We start from the raw sequence: 15,889 nt of genomic DNA on the forward strand, positions 1-15,889 counted from the left end.
AATTGACATACTGAATTGGTTTTCAAAATATTAACCTTGTGTAATTATCATATAACATGGAATTTATAACTTGTAGTACTTTACCCTCATTTTGCTAGAAATTAATAACTAATTCTACTTCTTTAGACTTACTTTTGTTAACCACAAAATGCTGTTACCATTTATTTTGTTCTATAGAATATCAAGCTGTTCTGGAAAGGCCCCTCACCAAAGTCTACTACTATGAATTAGCAGAGCTGCATGAGTATTACCAATGTGGTTAATTTTGTCTAATTTGATGACACTGAATATATTCATTTTTTGTTATCTCTTGGCAAACTGAAACATACTTAGGGGCTTAAAAATGCAGACATGTGCCACCTCACAGTTTCTGCAGCACTGGTTAGCTAACCTAGCACAGGTCAACTCGGTCCTCTGCTCAGAGTCTCAGGGGGTTACAACAAGATGCAACCAGTTTGAGGCAGGCTTTTAGTGTCCCGGTTAAGATGCCTCATGGGATGCCCACATATCAGAGTTGCTGGATTTGAGGCCTGGCCCTGCTTCTGATTCCAGCTGTCTTCTAATGAACACTTCAGGACACAGCTGATAATGGCTCAAGTGCTTGTGTCCCTGCCATCCCCATGGACCACCTGGGATGAGTTCCAAACTCGTGTCTTCAGCCTGGGGAGGGATCCAGCAGATGGAGGATCTGTCTTTGTTTCTATCTGTTCTTCCTCTGTCTTCAAATAAAAACAAATAAATAATTTTTTAAAGATCCAGATAACATGGGAAGTGAGATACACAGCAGACCCATAGAATGGCAGATGTCCTAAACAACACTCTGGCCTCAGAATCAGCCCTTAACGCATGCGGATCTGGCTGAAAAAGCCCATGAGAGTATTTCAGGCATGGAAAGCCAAGACACTCTGGCAAAAAAAAAACAAAAAAAAACAAAAAAAAACCAAACAAACCTAAATGAAAGATCTCTGTGAGTGAGATCCCAGTGGAAAGAACGGGGCCAAAAAGGAAGGAGGTACCTTTCTCTGAAGGGAGGAGAGAACTTCCACTTTGACCATGGCCTTGTCTAAATATGATCAGAGTCAGTGAACTCAGGGGTTCTTCCATATCCTTGGCAGCTCATGACAAGAGCCTAGGGTGATTACTGATGCCATAAACAAGGGTGTCAATTTGTTAAGTCAACAACAGGAGTCACTGTGCACTTACTCCTCATGTAGGATCTTTGTCCTTAGTGTGCTGTACATTGAGATTTAATGCTATAACTAGTACTCAAACAGTATTTTTCACTTTATGTTTCTGTGTGGCAGCAAACTGTTGAAATCTTTACTTAATGTATGCTAAACTGATCTTCTGTATATAAAGAGAATTGAAAATGAATCTTGATGTGGATGGAAGGGGAGAGGGAGTGGGAAAGGGGAGGGTAGTGGGTGGGAGGGACGTTATGGGGGGGAAGCCATTGTAATCCATAAGCTGTACTTTGGAAATTTATATTCATTAAATAAAAGTTTGAAAGCAAAAAAAAAAAAAAAAAAAGATCCAGATTGCAAACTCATCTTACAGCTAAGTAAGACTCCGTTTCCAAGCTCGTTAAGGTGCTGGCAGAATTAATTTCTTGCAGATGTACGACAGGACTCAAGTTGCTTACTGTTCCCTGCATTGGCACCCAAGAAATTCCCAACTGGCTGTTTGCTTCTTGAAGGGCTCCTAGAGAATCCTTCCCTCCAGACACTGAGATTGTACTAGTGAGGGTTCCCCAGAGGAGTGGAACCAATAGCATTCACATAGATATGTATGTGTGTATATATCTGTATCTATCTAAGTGTGCATTGTGTGTGTGTGTGTGTGTGTGTACATTATGGGAATAGACTTGTGTGAACATGGAGGCCATGAAGTCCCACAACGTGCCCTCTGCAAGTGGGAGAATAAGGGCAGCCAGTGGTATTATTGACTTCTCATGGAATAGTCTTGGAAACGGGGTGCTGTGATTTGAATGATTTCCCCAAAGTTCTTGTGTGGGAAACTTGATCCCTGTGTGGTGGTGGTGTGAGGTGAGGCCTAATGAGAGCTGCTTGGGTCATGGACCTTTACTCTCATAAATAGATCAATGTTTTATTGCAGAAGTGGTTCATCAGAGTGTGTCCCTTATGACACCATGAGCTTGGCCTCCTTTTGCTCTGTCTCCTGCACCCTCTCTTTTCCTTTCTGCCATGAGATGATGTAGCAAGAAGGCCCTCAACAGATGCAGCCTTTTCATCTTGGACTTCCCGGGTTCCAGCATATTAAGCCACTGAATTTATGTCCATGATACATTCCCTAGGGTTGTGGTGTTAGTACATGGGAATGGGGGTTGAATATGGAGGGTGAGACACAACCCCAGGTCCTGCAGTTCAAAGGCCTGCATCCAAGGACAGAGGAAGATGAGGTCCAGCTCAAGAAGCAAAAGATGACTTATCTTTCCTCCCAAATGTACTATTTGGGCCCTTAACAAAATTAAGGATGCCCTAACCAAAGTGGAGAGAATGGGTCCTCTTGATTCAGTCAACTGATTCAAATTTTAGGCTCTTCAGAGCGCCCTCATGGACACACTCAGAAATGGTGTTTTGCCAGCTCTGTGTGCATTGTGTAGCCCAGTCAAGTACACAAACAAAATGCAGACCACAGTCTTAGGTATCAACATACAACATTTTGACTGCATTCCACTGGTGTGAAACAAGATCGGGTTCCCCTGCACATTAGGGAAGGGGACCAGACAAGGCTACAAGTCATGGAGGGTTCACCTTAGGTATGTCTGCACCGTGGGACTTCTGAGCATCTTCCCCAGCTCAGGATGAAATGACAGGTTATAGCCACTTAACGTAGCACATGTTATTTACTGTGTCCCTTTAGAGGGCTTGTGAGATTGTTTTGTATGAAAAGTATGCATCTTAAATTAGTTGCAAACATATTATAGTACTTTAGTTTTCAATACATTTAATTTTTTAAAATGTTTTTAATTAAGAGATAGCTCTCATCTACTGGTTCTCTCCCCAAAATACCCAAATGGCTGGGCCAGGGCCAGGGCCAGGGCTGAAGCTGGGAACCAAACTCTATCCACATTTTCCACATGGGCGGCAGGAACCCAACTACTTGAGCTATCCCTGCTGCCTCCCAGGTCTGCACTGATGGAGAGCTGGAGCTGGGAATTGGAGATGGGCATCAAATCCAGGCCCTCCCCTATGGCCCTTTAGCCTGTCCTTCAATAGTGTCTTGTAACTGCTTTAAAACAAGCACCTCTCACTCATTGACTGCATACTGCATTATAGGAGAATAACATGATTTGACTCACCACTTCCACTCTTCAGTTTCTTCTCATTTGTAAAAATTTTGTTATGGAATAGTAAATAAACTTATAATTTGTTCCATTTTGCACTTGCTAATATCCTGAGGTATTTTCTTTTTTTGCAACAAAACAGGTTTTTGGTCTTCAGTGATGGTTTCATCTACAATTGTTCTGTTTTCTTACAAAAAGGGAGAGTGAGAGTGAGTTCTAGGGCTAGCAAGCTCAGCAGTCAGAATCACAAAGATGGGCATTGAAAGCCTTGCCTGGACTGACATCAGTAGCAAAAACAAAACATTATTTATGAAGCTTGCCTGGCTACAGTCTTCCACTGGTAATTTCGACTCCTGGACTCATTCCTCTTTCAGTATACACATTTAATGAAAACATTATGGAACTAAACCCAAAAGCAATCTGATGCCAAAGCACACTTAAGTATAGCTTAACATGATGAAAAATTCTGTAAGAACAAATCATTGTGACTGGGATATTAATGGGGCCAGTCCTAGCTTCAAAGTATTGCATTTGGTACCCCAGGTAAACAAAGCAGCTGCTTTGTCTGCACAACACAGAAGTCAACCCTTTTCTAATTACCAGGCTAAACCTTCCCCTGTTTTCGGGAAGGTTGTAGTGTTTGTTCTCAGAGGCTCTTTCCCTGTGGTCATTATCATGATAGTCCAGACAGCCGGGGTAATGATGTAACCAGGGTTACTGAACGTTTCACCGCTTGCATTAGCAAGAAGATTATATATTTAATAAATCCACAAATACTTCCTTTCTGTTAAATGCAAGACACACTGCAACAAAGCAGTCACTATAATCAGCTGAGATAATGCTAATGACAGTACCAGCAGGGCGGTCCCTGTGAAGTCCCTTTAAAATGCACATGGTGATGATTTAAAATGTTACAGTGTAGCCTGACCCCCAAGTGGTAAGACAGTACTCTTATCCTGCTGGGAGTGACCCAGGGTCTTTTGAATGGAAGCACATTATGACTGGAATCCAGTGTAGTAAGAGCTGGGTCAAAAGGGGGAAGGAAAGCAGTCATATTCCTTGGAAGTTGCCCCTAAGATTCTGAGATCCTCACAATACAAGTTGCAAGAATCTTTACTCCTAGCTAAATTAATACACCAACAAGAGCAAAGAACAGCACCTTTGTGGATACCCAGTATTCCCCAAAAATGTATTATATTTAACAGTGCTGTTAATTAAAGTCTGTCTGCTGTGGCCTCAAGACCATCATGTTGTTATCATATTTAGCTTTCATGGTGAATGTCCAGCTTAGCACAACATCACGGCATTCTGTACGGAGACGTTGAGAAATGGCTTTTCCACATTTCACTAGCTATGAAAGGGAAGTTATACTTTGGCCTTAAGCCACCTTCCCTGCCTTGAGCTCTCGGCTCTTTTTTTCTTATTTCCTATTTTCTATTTCTTTATCATTTACTAGGCAGCTTCTGTTATTCTCATTTATTTCTACAAATGGAGCCTGAACTCAAGGCGGCCTTTTGAAGAGAAAGCACTAATCCTAGCTCCTTATTAAGGGGTTTTGCATGCTCGTAATTCAACAGTGTCTCTAACTTGTCAAGGTTGGTGTCACTGGAGGGCATATACAGGGAACCCCTTTTTTTTTTCTTTTTTACTTTCTCCTTTGCAATCAGTAGCAGTAACATCAGAACACGGATAACTAACAGCTCCCAACCCAGATGGCTCTGGGAGTGTCTCATGTTCTCAAGTGAGGGAGGGTGAGACTCTGCTGACCATTATAATATTCCTCCAGTCTGCACGTTGCCATTCTGATGCTAATGCAGTATTCTTTTTTTTTTTTTTTTTTTTGACAGGCAGAGTGGACAGTGAGAGAGAGAGAGAGAGAAAGGTCTTCCTTTGCCGTTGGTTCACCCTCCAATGGCCGCTGCGGCCGGCGCACTGCGCTGATTCGAAGCTGGGAGCCAGGTGCTTCTCCTGGTCTCCCATGGCGGTGCAGGGCCCAAGCACTTAGGCCATCCTCCACTGCCTTCCCGGGCCACAGCAGAGAGCTGGACTGGAAGAGGGGCAACCACACAGAATTTGGTGCCCTGACCGTGACTAGAACCCGGTGTGCCTGTACTGCAAGGCGGAGGATTAACCTATTGAGCCGCAGCACTGGCCTCTAATGCAGCATTCTTAAAGAACATTCTCCACACTGCAAGTTGCTAAACAGATGCATTCCCTGACGTTCCTCTTCAGGGCATGGGGAGCTTCAAATTTAAGGGAACATAAAATGGTTTCCTTGCAGTGAAGGCATGTGCTGCCATATTCACCAGTTAGAATTGCACACACACATAGAGAACTTAATGTGCCTTGATCTTAAGTTTAATGTTCATCTCCTGTATAATCTTTCCAGTGTAACAGTCAAGTTACCATCCTATTCTTCCATGGCAAGCACTTAATCTCAGGTCAACACTGCAAGTAGCAGGGTAGGAGGAATAAAAAAGGTGAGAATACGGCAAGAATATGCTTGGTACATCTTGTAAATGGTTTCTAGAAGAGACTGCATTGCAGTTTGCTTTCTGTCTTGTAAAAGTTTATTTACTTTTATTCATTTATTTTTATTTCATTAGAAAAACACAGTGACAGAAAGAGACAGAGAGAGGAGAGAGAGAAAGAGAATGAGCGATCTTCACTCCTCAACTGCCTGCAACAGCAGTAAGTCAGAAGCCAGGAGCCAAGAACTCCAAGAGAATACCAGCATGGGAGTAGGAACCCAAGCACTTGAGGTATTATCTGCAGCCTCCCAGGATGCACATTAGCAGGAAGCTGGATGGGAGATGGAGGTTGGACTTTATCCCAGGCAGTCCAACATGGGATGCAGGCGTCTCAGGGGAGGCTTAACTCATTGAGCCTCAACACCAGCCCCACTGTGCCTTCTTTTCCTGAGCATAGTGCATGGGAATGTCTAGCTGTAGGGAGTTGGGTGGATGTGTTCTTAAAGATTCTCTTCTTACAAAGGAAAGAGTAATAAAGGGGAGAGGAACACTATCAATCACAGCTGAGAACAGGCAGAAAGATAAACAGAGTAAGACTTGAAAAACAAAACAAGGATGTGGTATGCCTACTGAAATATTCTCCATTATTCATAGGATTTTTAATACACATTTAAATAATGTATCTGTAACAATTGTATCAAATGTTTTGTATCCTTGCTGTGATCATAAACCTGTGTAGTTCAAAACAGTGTTACCAGGGGAGAGTGCTTGGCAGAGCAGTTACGATGCCGCTTGGGACCCCTTGAATTCCAGTGCCAGCTCACTTCTGACACAGCTTCCTGAGGGTTTGCACCTCGGGAGGCAGCAGGTAGTGGCTCACATCCTTAGGTCCCTGCCACAAGACTGGAGACTTAGATTCAGTTCCTCGCTTTCAGCTTTGGGCAGGCATTGCCCTGCTTGTTTCAGACATTTCAGGAGTGTCTGTCTTGCTGCCTTCCAAACAAATAAAATAAATATTAGAGTTACGGCTGTTAAAATAGTGTTAAAATTTTTCAAGCAAAATCTACATTTAAAATAATTCTGGACCGGCGCTGCGGCTCACTAGGCTAATCCTCCGCCTGCGGTGGCAGCACCCTGGGTTCTAGTCCCGGTTGGGGCGCCGGATTCTGTCTTGGTTGGTTCTCTTCCAGTCCAGCTCTGTTGTGGCCCGGGAAGGCAGTGGAGGATGGCCCAAGTGCATGGGCCCTGCACCCACATGGGAGACCAGGAGAAGCACCTGGCTCCTGCCTTCAGATCAGCGCGGTGTGCCGGCTGCAGTGGCCATTGGAGGGTGAACCAATGGCAAAGGAAGACCTTTCTCTCTGCCTCTCTCTCTCTCTCTCTCTCACTCACTGTCTAACTCTGCCTGTTTTTTTTTTTTTAAAAACATTGATTTTAAGTTAGTATGACTTTGTAAAAAAGTTAAAGGTAGCCAGAAATGTAAATATCACAGGATTATATTGATGGGAATTTAAAAATGTTAAATGACAGTTAAAAAAAAATCCCACAAATAATGCAGTTTGAAACTGGGCAAGGCATCTAAATAGATATTTTTCAAAGAAGACATACAAATAACCAAGTACATAGAAAAAAATGCTCAACATCACTAATAATAAGGGAAATACTAATTAATCAAAATTCCAATGAGTTATAATTTCACTCTGGTTCGATTAGCTATTACCAAAAACGTTAAAAGAGGGTAAGTGCTGGTGAGAATATGGACAAAAAGGAACACTTACATGGTGGTGGGAATATAAACTAGTACTATCATCACATGATTAGCATGTAGAGTTCTCACAAAATTAAAAATAGAAGTACCATAAGGTCCAGTAATTACACTACTGCGTATATGTTCAAAAGAAATGGATTCAGTGTTTTGAGGAGATATGTACACCCCCCATGCTTATTGTAGCACTACTCACAATAGCCAAGAAGCCTAAAGAAAAACAACTTAAATATCTGTCACCTGGTGAATGGATAAAGAAATTGTAGTATATTTATGCAATACAGTGCTCTTTAGTCACTAAAAGGACAAAAATCTTACAAGCTGCAACAACATGGGTAAACCTGGAAAGTCGTTATTTTAAGTGAAATAAGCCAGGCCCTGAAACAGAGGTACTGCATGATGTCACACGTATGTAGAGTCCAAAATAATACCTTGTGAAAGTTGAGAGTAGAATGACGGTTACCAGATCATGGGGAGAGTAGAGAAGAGGAGGGGAAGGGGAAGGTTGATAATGGTGCTAAGTCAGACAGGAGAAAGACTTTCTGATTTATTAGAGTGAATATAGATAGTAATGTGCTGTACTTAAAGAAGAAAAGGTTTTCAGAATTCACTCCAAATAAATGATCAATATTCAAGTAGACAGATACGCTTTCCCTGACTTGAGCACTGCACAGGTACACATGTTCTGAAACACTGGGTGGTGACCTGGAATTATGCATAAACTTTATGTATTGGTTACAAATGCAAGTAAGCAAAATTACTAAATTAATATAAGACATTTTAAAAATTCATTCAACAGAATTATTGAATATGCCTGGATTCCTTGATGAAAAAGGGCATTATTTCAGTGACTGAAGTTTTAAGTGAAACCAACACACAGAAGACGCTCAAGAACCTTTGCTCTCTTGAATTATAATTTACAGGCTAAGTCTGGTCCTACCTTAACACCACTCGTTTTTTACATTTTTGGTGATGATGTTTAAGGTAATAAATCACAATATGCTTCACTTAAAACATAGTGACAAATGCACACACACTTAACTGTTAAAGGTCTGCAAGTATCAAGGAAAACTGTTACTTACTGTTTACGTTTAACAGTTACGGCTTTCCAGAAGAGTTACTTTTGGCTGCACTAATTTTTGTCTTTTTATATATATGGACTCTAGCATCTTTTTTAAAAAAATATGTATTTATTTTAAAGGTAGAGTTCCAGAGAGAGTGGGAGAGAGAGGGAGAGAGAGGGGGAGAGAGGGGGAGAGAGGGGAAGAGAGGGGGAGAGAGGGGGAGAGAGGGGGAGAGAGGGGGAGAGAGGGGGAGAGAGGAGGAGAGAGGAGGAGAGAGAGAGAGAGAGGAAGAAGAGGAAGAGGAAGAGGAAGAGAAAGAGAAAGAGAAAGAGAAATAGAAAGAGAAAGAGAAAGAGAAAGAGAGAGACAAGGATCTTTCATCTGCTGGTTTACTACCCAAACAGTTCCAAGGCCAGGCCAAAGCTGGGAGCCTGAAATTCCATTATGGTCTCCCACATGGGTACAGGGACCCAAGCACTTGGGCAATTTTCCATTGCTTTCCCAGGAACATTAGCAACGAGGTGGTAAGAAGTAAAGCAGAAGGGACTCAAACTTGAACCTGTGCTCATATGGGATGCAGGCATAGCAGGCAGCAGCCTAACCTGCTGTGCCACAATACTGGCCCCTAGGCATATCTTGATTGTGGAAGAGGGCTTCATACTTTTTCAAACTTAATTATGTAATGGCATATGTTTATCACATACATTATTATATCTAATCATATTTTCAAGCTTCATAGCTTATTTCCTTTAAATAATCAGGCAAATGATTCTTCTGCTTAGATGACAGGCCAGTAATAAGTCTATTTGATTTCAAAGGTTGTTGCAAAGATGTTATCAGCATTCTAAGATAATTCTGCACTAACACTAATTTTAACTGATTTTGACAGCTTTTCAGGAACACAATGTTGCAGTAAAATTCTTATAAATCATGTTATTAAAAAAATTAAAAAAGCCCATCTCTTCAGTAACAGGTATTTCTAAAAGTTGCTTGGGTATCAATAAGGCGAATAGCTGAGCTATAAAAGAACGTAAGTGTGATGTGAGTGCCGTGTTCTATTCCTGCACCCACTGAATGTTTCAGTCTTCCTGTTCCTTCCAATACCTTTCACTTTGGTAACTTGCACAAAAACAGAGATGGGCCATCTCTACCTAAGTTACTTCTCGAGTCACACCCTGTAACACTGAGAGGGCGGGTTCATGAGCCCTGCCACTACTGCCTGTCACTTCCCTCCTGCCTTACTACTCTTCTTTCCTGGTCCATGTTCCCTGATCCACAGTGACCACATTCCTCTCAATACCTTCTGCTGTGTGCTTTTTTTCTGTATGCTTGGACTCATGGACTGAATAGTTCTTGAAAGAACAATCCAATCCCAAACAAAATGCAGCCCCACAACAGGGAGCTTGGTGTCACTATAAATGCAGTTCTTCAAGCTCCTTGCTGGCCTCTACTTCCTGCCTCTGCCCTGGCACTCTCTCAGTGCTTGACTTGCTCCACAGTGAGGTTTATGAAATGTAAATTACTCTCCTGCATGGATGGCTTTCAGCTGGCCCTAAGTCACTGCTCACACCTCTGAGCAAGCCCACAATGGTCTGTAGCCTGCAGCCATCCTGCTGCTCTCTCTTGCCTGCAGCCATCTTTCTCTTCAAGGTCCTTAAGCCAGGGCATACTTTCACTTCCTCAAACAACACCTCCTTTCTCTCCGGAGGCCTTGGGTCACTTCTGCAGTCAGGCTGCCTGACAGTCTAATTTGCTTTCCTTTTCTCCAAATCTACAGCAGATTCTTCATTCTTCTTCTCAGAGCCCCGCTTTTATTTCTTCTCATCACTTCTTTTGTTCTTGCTTTCGCTTAATCTTTGCTTATGTCCTTACAGTTCATGTTGCAGGCAGTGGCGAGTACCACCACACGCCTGGGCAGGCACAGACCAAGACCACAGACATTACTCCACGGCAAGTGTTGAAATGAATGTGGTGTGATCCTAGCTGGCAAACTGACCCATCTTGGAATATTATATTTTAAACATATGCTACAAAATAATCTGTTAGGCTTTATTAAATTAACAGTCTAACATGTCTTTCAGAAAAATAAATCCATCAATAGAAGAGCATCCATATGTGATTTGCTTCTAATACAATGAAGTGTACTTTCAATTCAACACAGGTCTAATCATCCAATCACCTATTTTTTATATTTCTAATTATCAGAAAGAAGTGAAGACACCATAGGATTTTCATCCAACCTTAACACAGAGGTAAGACTGAGGACTACAGAATTTAAATGGAAGTCTGGATGCCACATAAGTAGTGCATGGTAGAACTACTACCAAGATCTATCTGTCTGTAAATCTGAAATCCTCCTTTATGCAAACTAGATTTCAAAAATCTTGCAAAATTGTTTAGGTTTTACCTAGTTATTATTACTATTTTTTAAAAATATTTTTTGTTAAAAGATTTATTTGTTTATTTGAAAGTCAGAGTTACACAGAGAGAGGAGAGGCAGAGAGAGAGAGAGGTGTTGCATCCGATGGTTCACTCCACAGATGGCCACAACTGCGCCAATCCGGGTCTCCCATGTGGTGCAGGGGCCCAAGGACTTGGGCCATCTTCACTGCTTTTCCAGGCCATAGCAGAGAGCGGGATAGGAAGTGGAGCAGCCAGGTCTTGAACCAGCGCCCTTATGGTATGCCGGCACTTTAGGCCAGGGTGTTAACCCACTGTGCCACAGCGCCGGCCCCTATTACTATTTTTTAATGTGAGGACTGGACTTTAACAAGGCGTAACTTAGGGTTGTCCTAGCCCTAGTCCATCAGGTCCTAACCGTACCTCAGTCCTATCTCATAGCTGCATGTCTTCGCTGAACTTGATCAACTTCTGTTATTTAGTTGGAGGTCTTCCTGACACTTGTTTACCTACATGGATACTGACATAAGGCCTACCCAGCCTTCTTTACCTATCTCCTTACTCTTTTTTTTTTTTTTTAGACAGGCAGAGTTAGACAGTGAGAGAGAGTGAGACAGAGAGAAAGGTCTTCCTTCCGTTGGTTCACCCCTCAAATGGCCGCTACGGTCCTGGCGCACTGTGCTGATCCAAAGCCAGGAGCCAGGTGCTTCCTCCTGGTCTCCCATGCGGGCAGGGACCCAAGCACTTGGGCCATCCTCCACTGCCCTCCCAGGCCACAGCAGAGAGCTGGACTGGAAAAGGAGCAGCAACCAGGACTAGAACCCGGGTACCAGCGCCGCAGGCGGAGGATTAGCCAAGTGAGCCATGGCGCCGGCCTCTATCCCCTTACTCTTAAATTGCACTCATTTCTTTACTGAAGGCCAGGAATCTGATCAGATCTTTATACTTAACTCTTGTCCAGAGAGTCTAGGAAGGGATTTACAGAGGAATATAAGGATACAGGTAGTCTGCAAGTTGAATCTTTGTCTTCAGAGTAATAAAATAGGCAGAATTTATTATAATTACATTCTTGGTTAAATTGTATTATCTATCTCTGAGTCTGCCTCTGTTTTGTCTCTTTCTCTCTCTCTCTTTGCCTCTATTTCTGTCAGCTGTATCTACCTCTAATCTGTGCTTCTGACCCCAACATCATGGTCATTAACATATGTGAACAGTGGGTTTTATTCACCCTGCTTTTGTATCACTGCACTTCCCCCATTCACTCCTGTCCTTGTCACATTTGTTTCTTCCTTCTTGGACACATCTCTCAGTGAACTCACAAAGCTCTGGGAACTTGAACAGAATAACTGTCAGAGAAGCAGAAGAACTGGGCAGGTTCATTCAATTAAAATAAAGTGAGCTGTATTTCATTGGAATAGGTGATGTTCTAGAATTCCAAGGCAGAGATAATTGCATCCATAGGTCATGCTGCTTTTATTTATGGTTTTATTAAATTGTATTGCTTATTACCATGTACAAGTCTATAACCCACACTCATTTGGTTTTCTTTTTATTTTCCTTTGTTCCTAAGGAATAATATACTTCTACACTCATTTCTAACTTCTTATTCTATGGATTATTTTCTATTTTCTCTGCAGTTTATTTTGTGATTCTTTCCACTTTGTGGAACCTTTATGCAGAGATCCCAGAGAGCATTAGCATGAGCTATTCATAGCTCTTGTCTCTGAATGTAAAAAAGGTGAAAATACAGCTCTCACTACAATAAACCTGGCTCCCATCATCTGCACACAGTCACACTGCAAATCTCTGATCTCTAAGTGATAAGAGTATCAAAATGCACTTTTTTTTTTAACCTTGGGCAAGTCAAAATGAAACATCCATTTCATTGGGGATAATAAACTTGGCCTTATATTGTCCATCAATTCTTGTGAAAGACATGACAAATTCCCTGGAAAGCAGTGTATAACAGACAGTGTTTGGGTGGCTTTGCAGAGTCTTCCTCGGCTTTTCTTCTACTCAAGCAAATACATTTCCTGATGAAGGTGGGCATTTTGATTTCTATGTTGTCAAAAGTAAAATGTAAAAGCAGGTTTTTATTTTAAGTCAGGTTGTTGCAAACAACTCAAAACTTAGGCATCCTTGTTAAAAACAATGTTGCATTTTCATTCTCATCTGTGTATATAAAAATAATATTCTCCTCTTTCCTAAGCATTCCCCATAGTTCCAGCCTTGCTATCTGTTTGATGACTTTCTTGTTGTAAGAAAAGTGATCTTTTCTATTTGTAGCCCATTTGCTCAAGCACTGGGGATTATGCTAGCTTAAAGCTCATTCTGTTAATTTGCTTGATTTGTTAAATTAATAGGTGGATTTTTAATCTTTTAAGATTTAATTCAAACCAGCGAATATTCTAAAGAAATCTCTTTCAAAAATCTAAATGAATTACGTGTTTTTGAGCTTTATTTTAAATATTCAATTTTACTTTCATATATATTAGAGATTATTCTATTTTGTGAGCCCTTAAAGGTACCAGAGGAGCAGATAATCAGTCGGTTTGGTTGTTGACTTCATCGATGTCTGTCCTGAGATCTTAAACTCAGGTGGCTGGTGAAGCTGCAGAAGATGGATCCTGCAGTCCTCACTGGAACTTGCTGATAATTCTTAGTATCACTGTGTGACGGACACCCAGACATTATGGCTCCTGGTGCCACAGCTGGTCTCATCCTTGGCTTCACATTAGCACTTCCTGAAGGAGCTGGAAACAACCACCACACCCAGGTCACACCTAAGATCACCTGATCTCTAGAGACAGGCCTGTGTTTCTGTGGGGAGGGGAACTGATCCCCTCACTTCTGCTCCCCGCCCCACCTCCACTGCACCAGATGATTCCAGCATGTCCCCAATGTTGAGAACCAATTCTGCCAAACTCTAATATGATCAAACCAACAGAGAAATGAGGAAATAGCAAGGAGGGAGCGAGGCCTATCAACCCCTGGAGGACCTTGTGCAAATGTAGATGCTAATTCTGGTCTGGAGATGACATCAGACTGTGCATTTTTAATGAACTCTCAGGCTCTCAGCCCTCTGGACCCCTCACTGGAAATTCTCATTTGTGTTTTGATTCATACTGGGATAGAAGCCATGTCAACTGATACTATGAAGATGAAAATATATCAAAAATGGTAGCTTTTTTTTTTTTATTTTGACAGATAGAGTTAGACAGCAAGAGACATAGACAGAGAGAAAGGTCCTCCCCGCATTGATTAACCCCCTAAATGGCCACCATAGCCGGAGCTACACCGATCCAAAGCCAGGAGCCAGGTGCCTCCTCCTAGTCTCCCACGTGGGTGCAGGTGCCCAAGAGCTTCTTTTTAATGGGAAAATTCTATCCCATTTAGATCCTTATTGGGGATAAATAGATTTTTTTTGAATTATTAGATACATAATATGTCTATAAAATCCATGATTTCCTCTCTCATCACTTCTGGACATACTAAATAATTTCCTAAATTTTCTTCCCATCTCCAAGATTGCTTTTCTCAGCTTCTACCATGATGCATTTCTTAAGATGCCACACTGATTAACACTCTTTCATTACTGCAGGGTACCCTAGAAAGGGTTGTTTTTTTTTTTAAGATTTAGGTATTTGTTTGAAAGATAGAGTCACACATACATGCACACACAATGAGAGAGAGAAAGAGACAGAGAGAGAGAGTTTTCCATCCACAGGTTCATCCTCCAAATGGCTGCAACTGCTGGGGCTGGGACAGGCTGAAACCAGGAGCGCAGAACTGCATCCCATTTTCCCATGTGGGTGGAAGGGGCCCATGTGCTTGATCGATCTTTTGCTGCTTTCCCAGGCACATGAGTAGGGAGCTGGGTTTGAAGCAGAGCAGCCAGGACTCCAACCAACACTCTAAAGTAGGATGCTGGCCTTGCAGGTGTGGCTCCGCCCACCTTGCCACAATGCCAGCCACTCTAGCAAGGGTTTCTAACTTTGACCCAAGCGTGGTATTAGGGGGTCGGGGTGGTGGTGGGGTTAGGACACCTAGACAGAATGCTGTTAAAATGCTCCTAAATGATTGCTCTCTCCTCTTGGAAAAGCTATACAGCTTTTGTCAGATCCCAGAGACTTTATATCACATATACCATGAAACATAAAATCCCAGGTTCCCAACAAGGCCTAGAACACATCCACAATCCCACTTTTGTTGGCTTCTCGGCATTGCCTCTCACTATTCCCTCCTGACCCAACAGTGACGCTGAACTGCTTGTGGTTCCCAGCACACCCAGGCTCTCCTCAGAGTCACCGCACAGTGTGAAATGTTTTTATGACTGATCATTCCTACACTTCTCTGGTCATGTGCTTCTCATTCCTTTTAAGACACTCTTAGCCAATAATTGGAAACTAAATAGAAGGACTTAAACAAAAGTTAGTTGAAGGATCAGTGAATATGAGCAGAACTGAAGAAGGTATGGTGTTACTTGTAATCAGGAGTCGGATGATGTGGAAGTTTGTAGACTGGACTAAGGAGATTGGATTTTGTTCTGATGTCATGAAAAGCCATTTGAGAGCTGAAATGGGGGAGTCCAACATGAGCTAACTTCCATTTTTTTAAAAAGGTTTATTTTCTTTATTTGAAAGTCAGAGTTACACGAAGAGAGAAGGAGAGACAGAGAGAGAGAGAGAGAGGTCTTCCATCTGCTGGTTCATTCCCCAGATGGCCATAGCGGTCAGAGCTGCGCCGATCCAAAGCCAGGAGACAGGAGTTTCTTTAGGGTCTCCCACGTGGGTGCAGGAGCCCAAGCACATGGGACATCTTCTACTACTTTTCCAGGTCACTGCAGAGAGCTGGATGGGAAGTGGAGCAGCCAGGACTTCAA

The sequence above is a fragment of the Oryctolagus cuniculus genome, chromosome 14 (assembly GCF_051225735.1).
Source record: "Oryctolagus cuniculus isolate XC-2025 breed Fujian yellow rabbit chromosome 14, ASM5122573v1, whole genome shotgun sequence".
NCBI classification, from domain to species: domain Eukaryota; kingdom Metazoa; phylum Chordata; class Mammalia; order Lagomorpha; family Leporidae; genus Oryctolagus; species Oryctolagus cuniculus.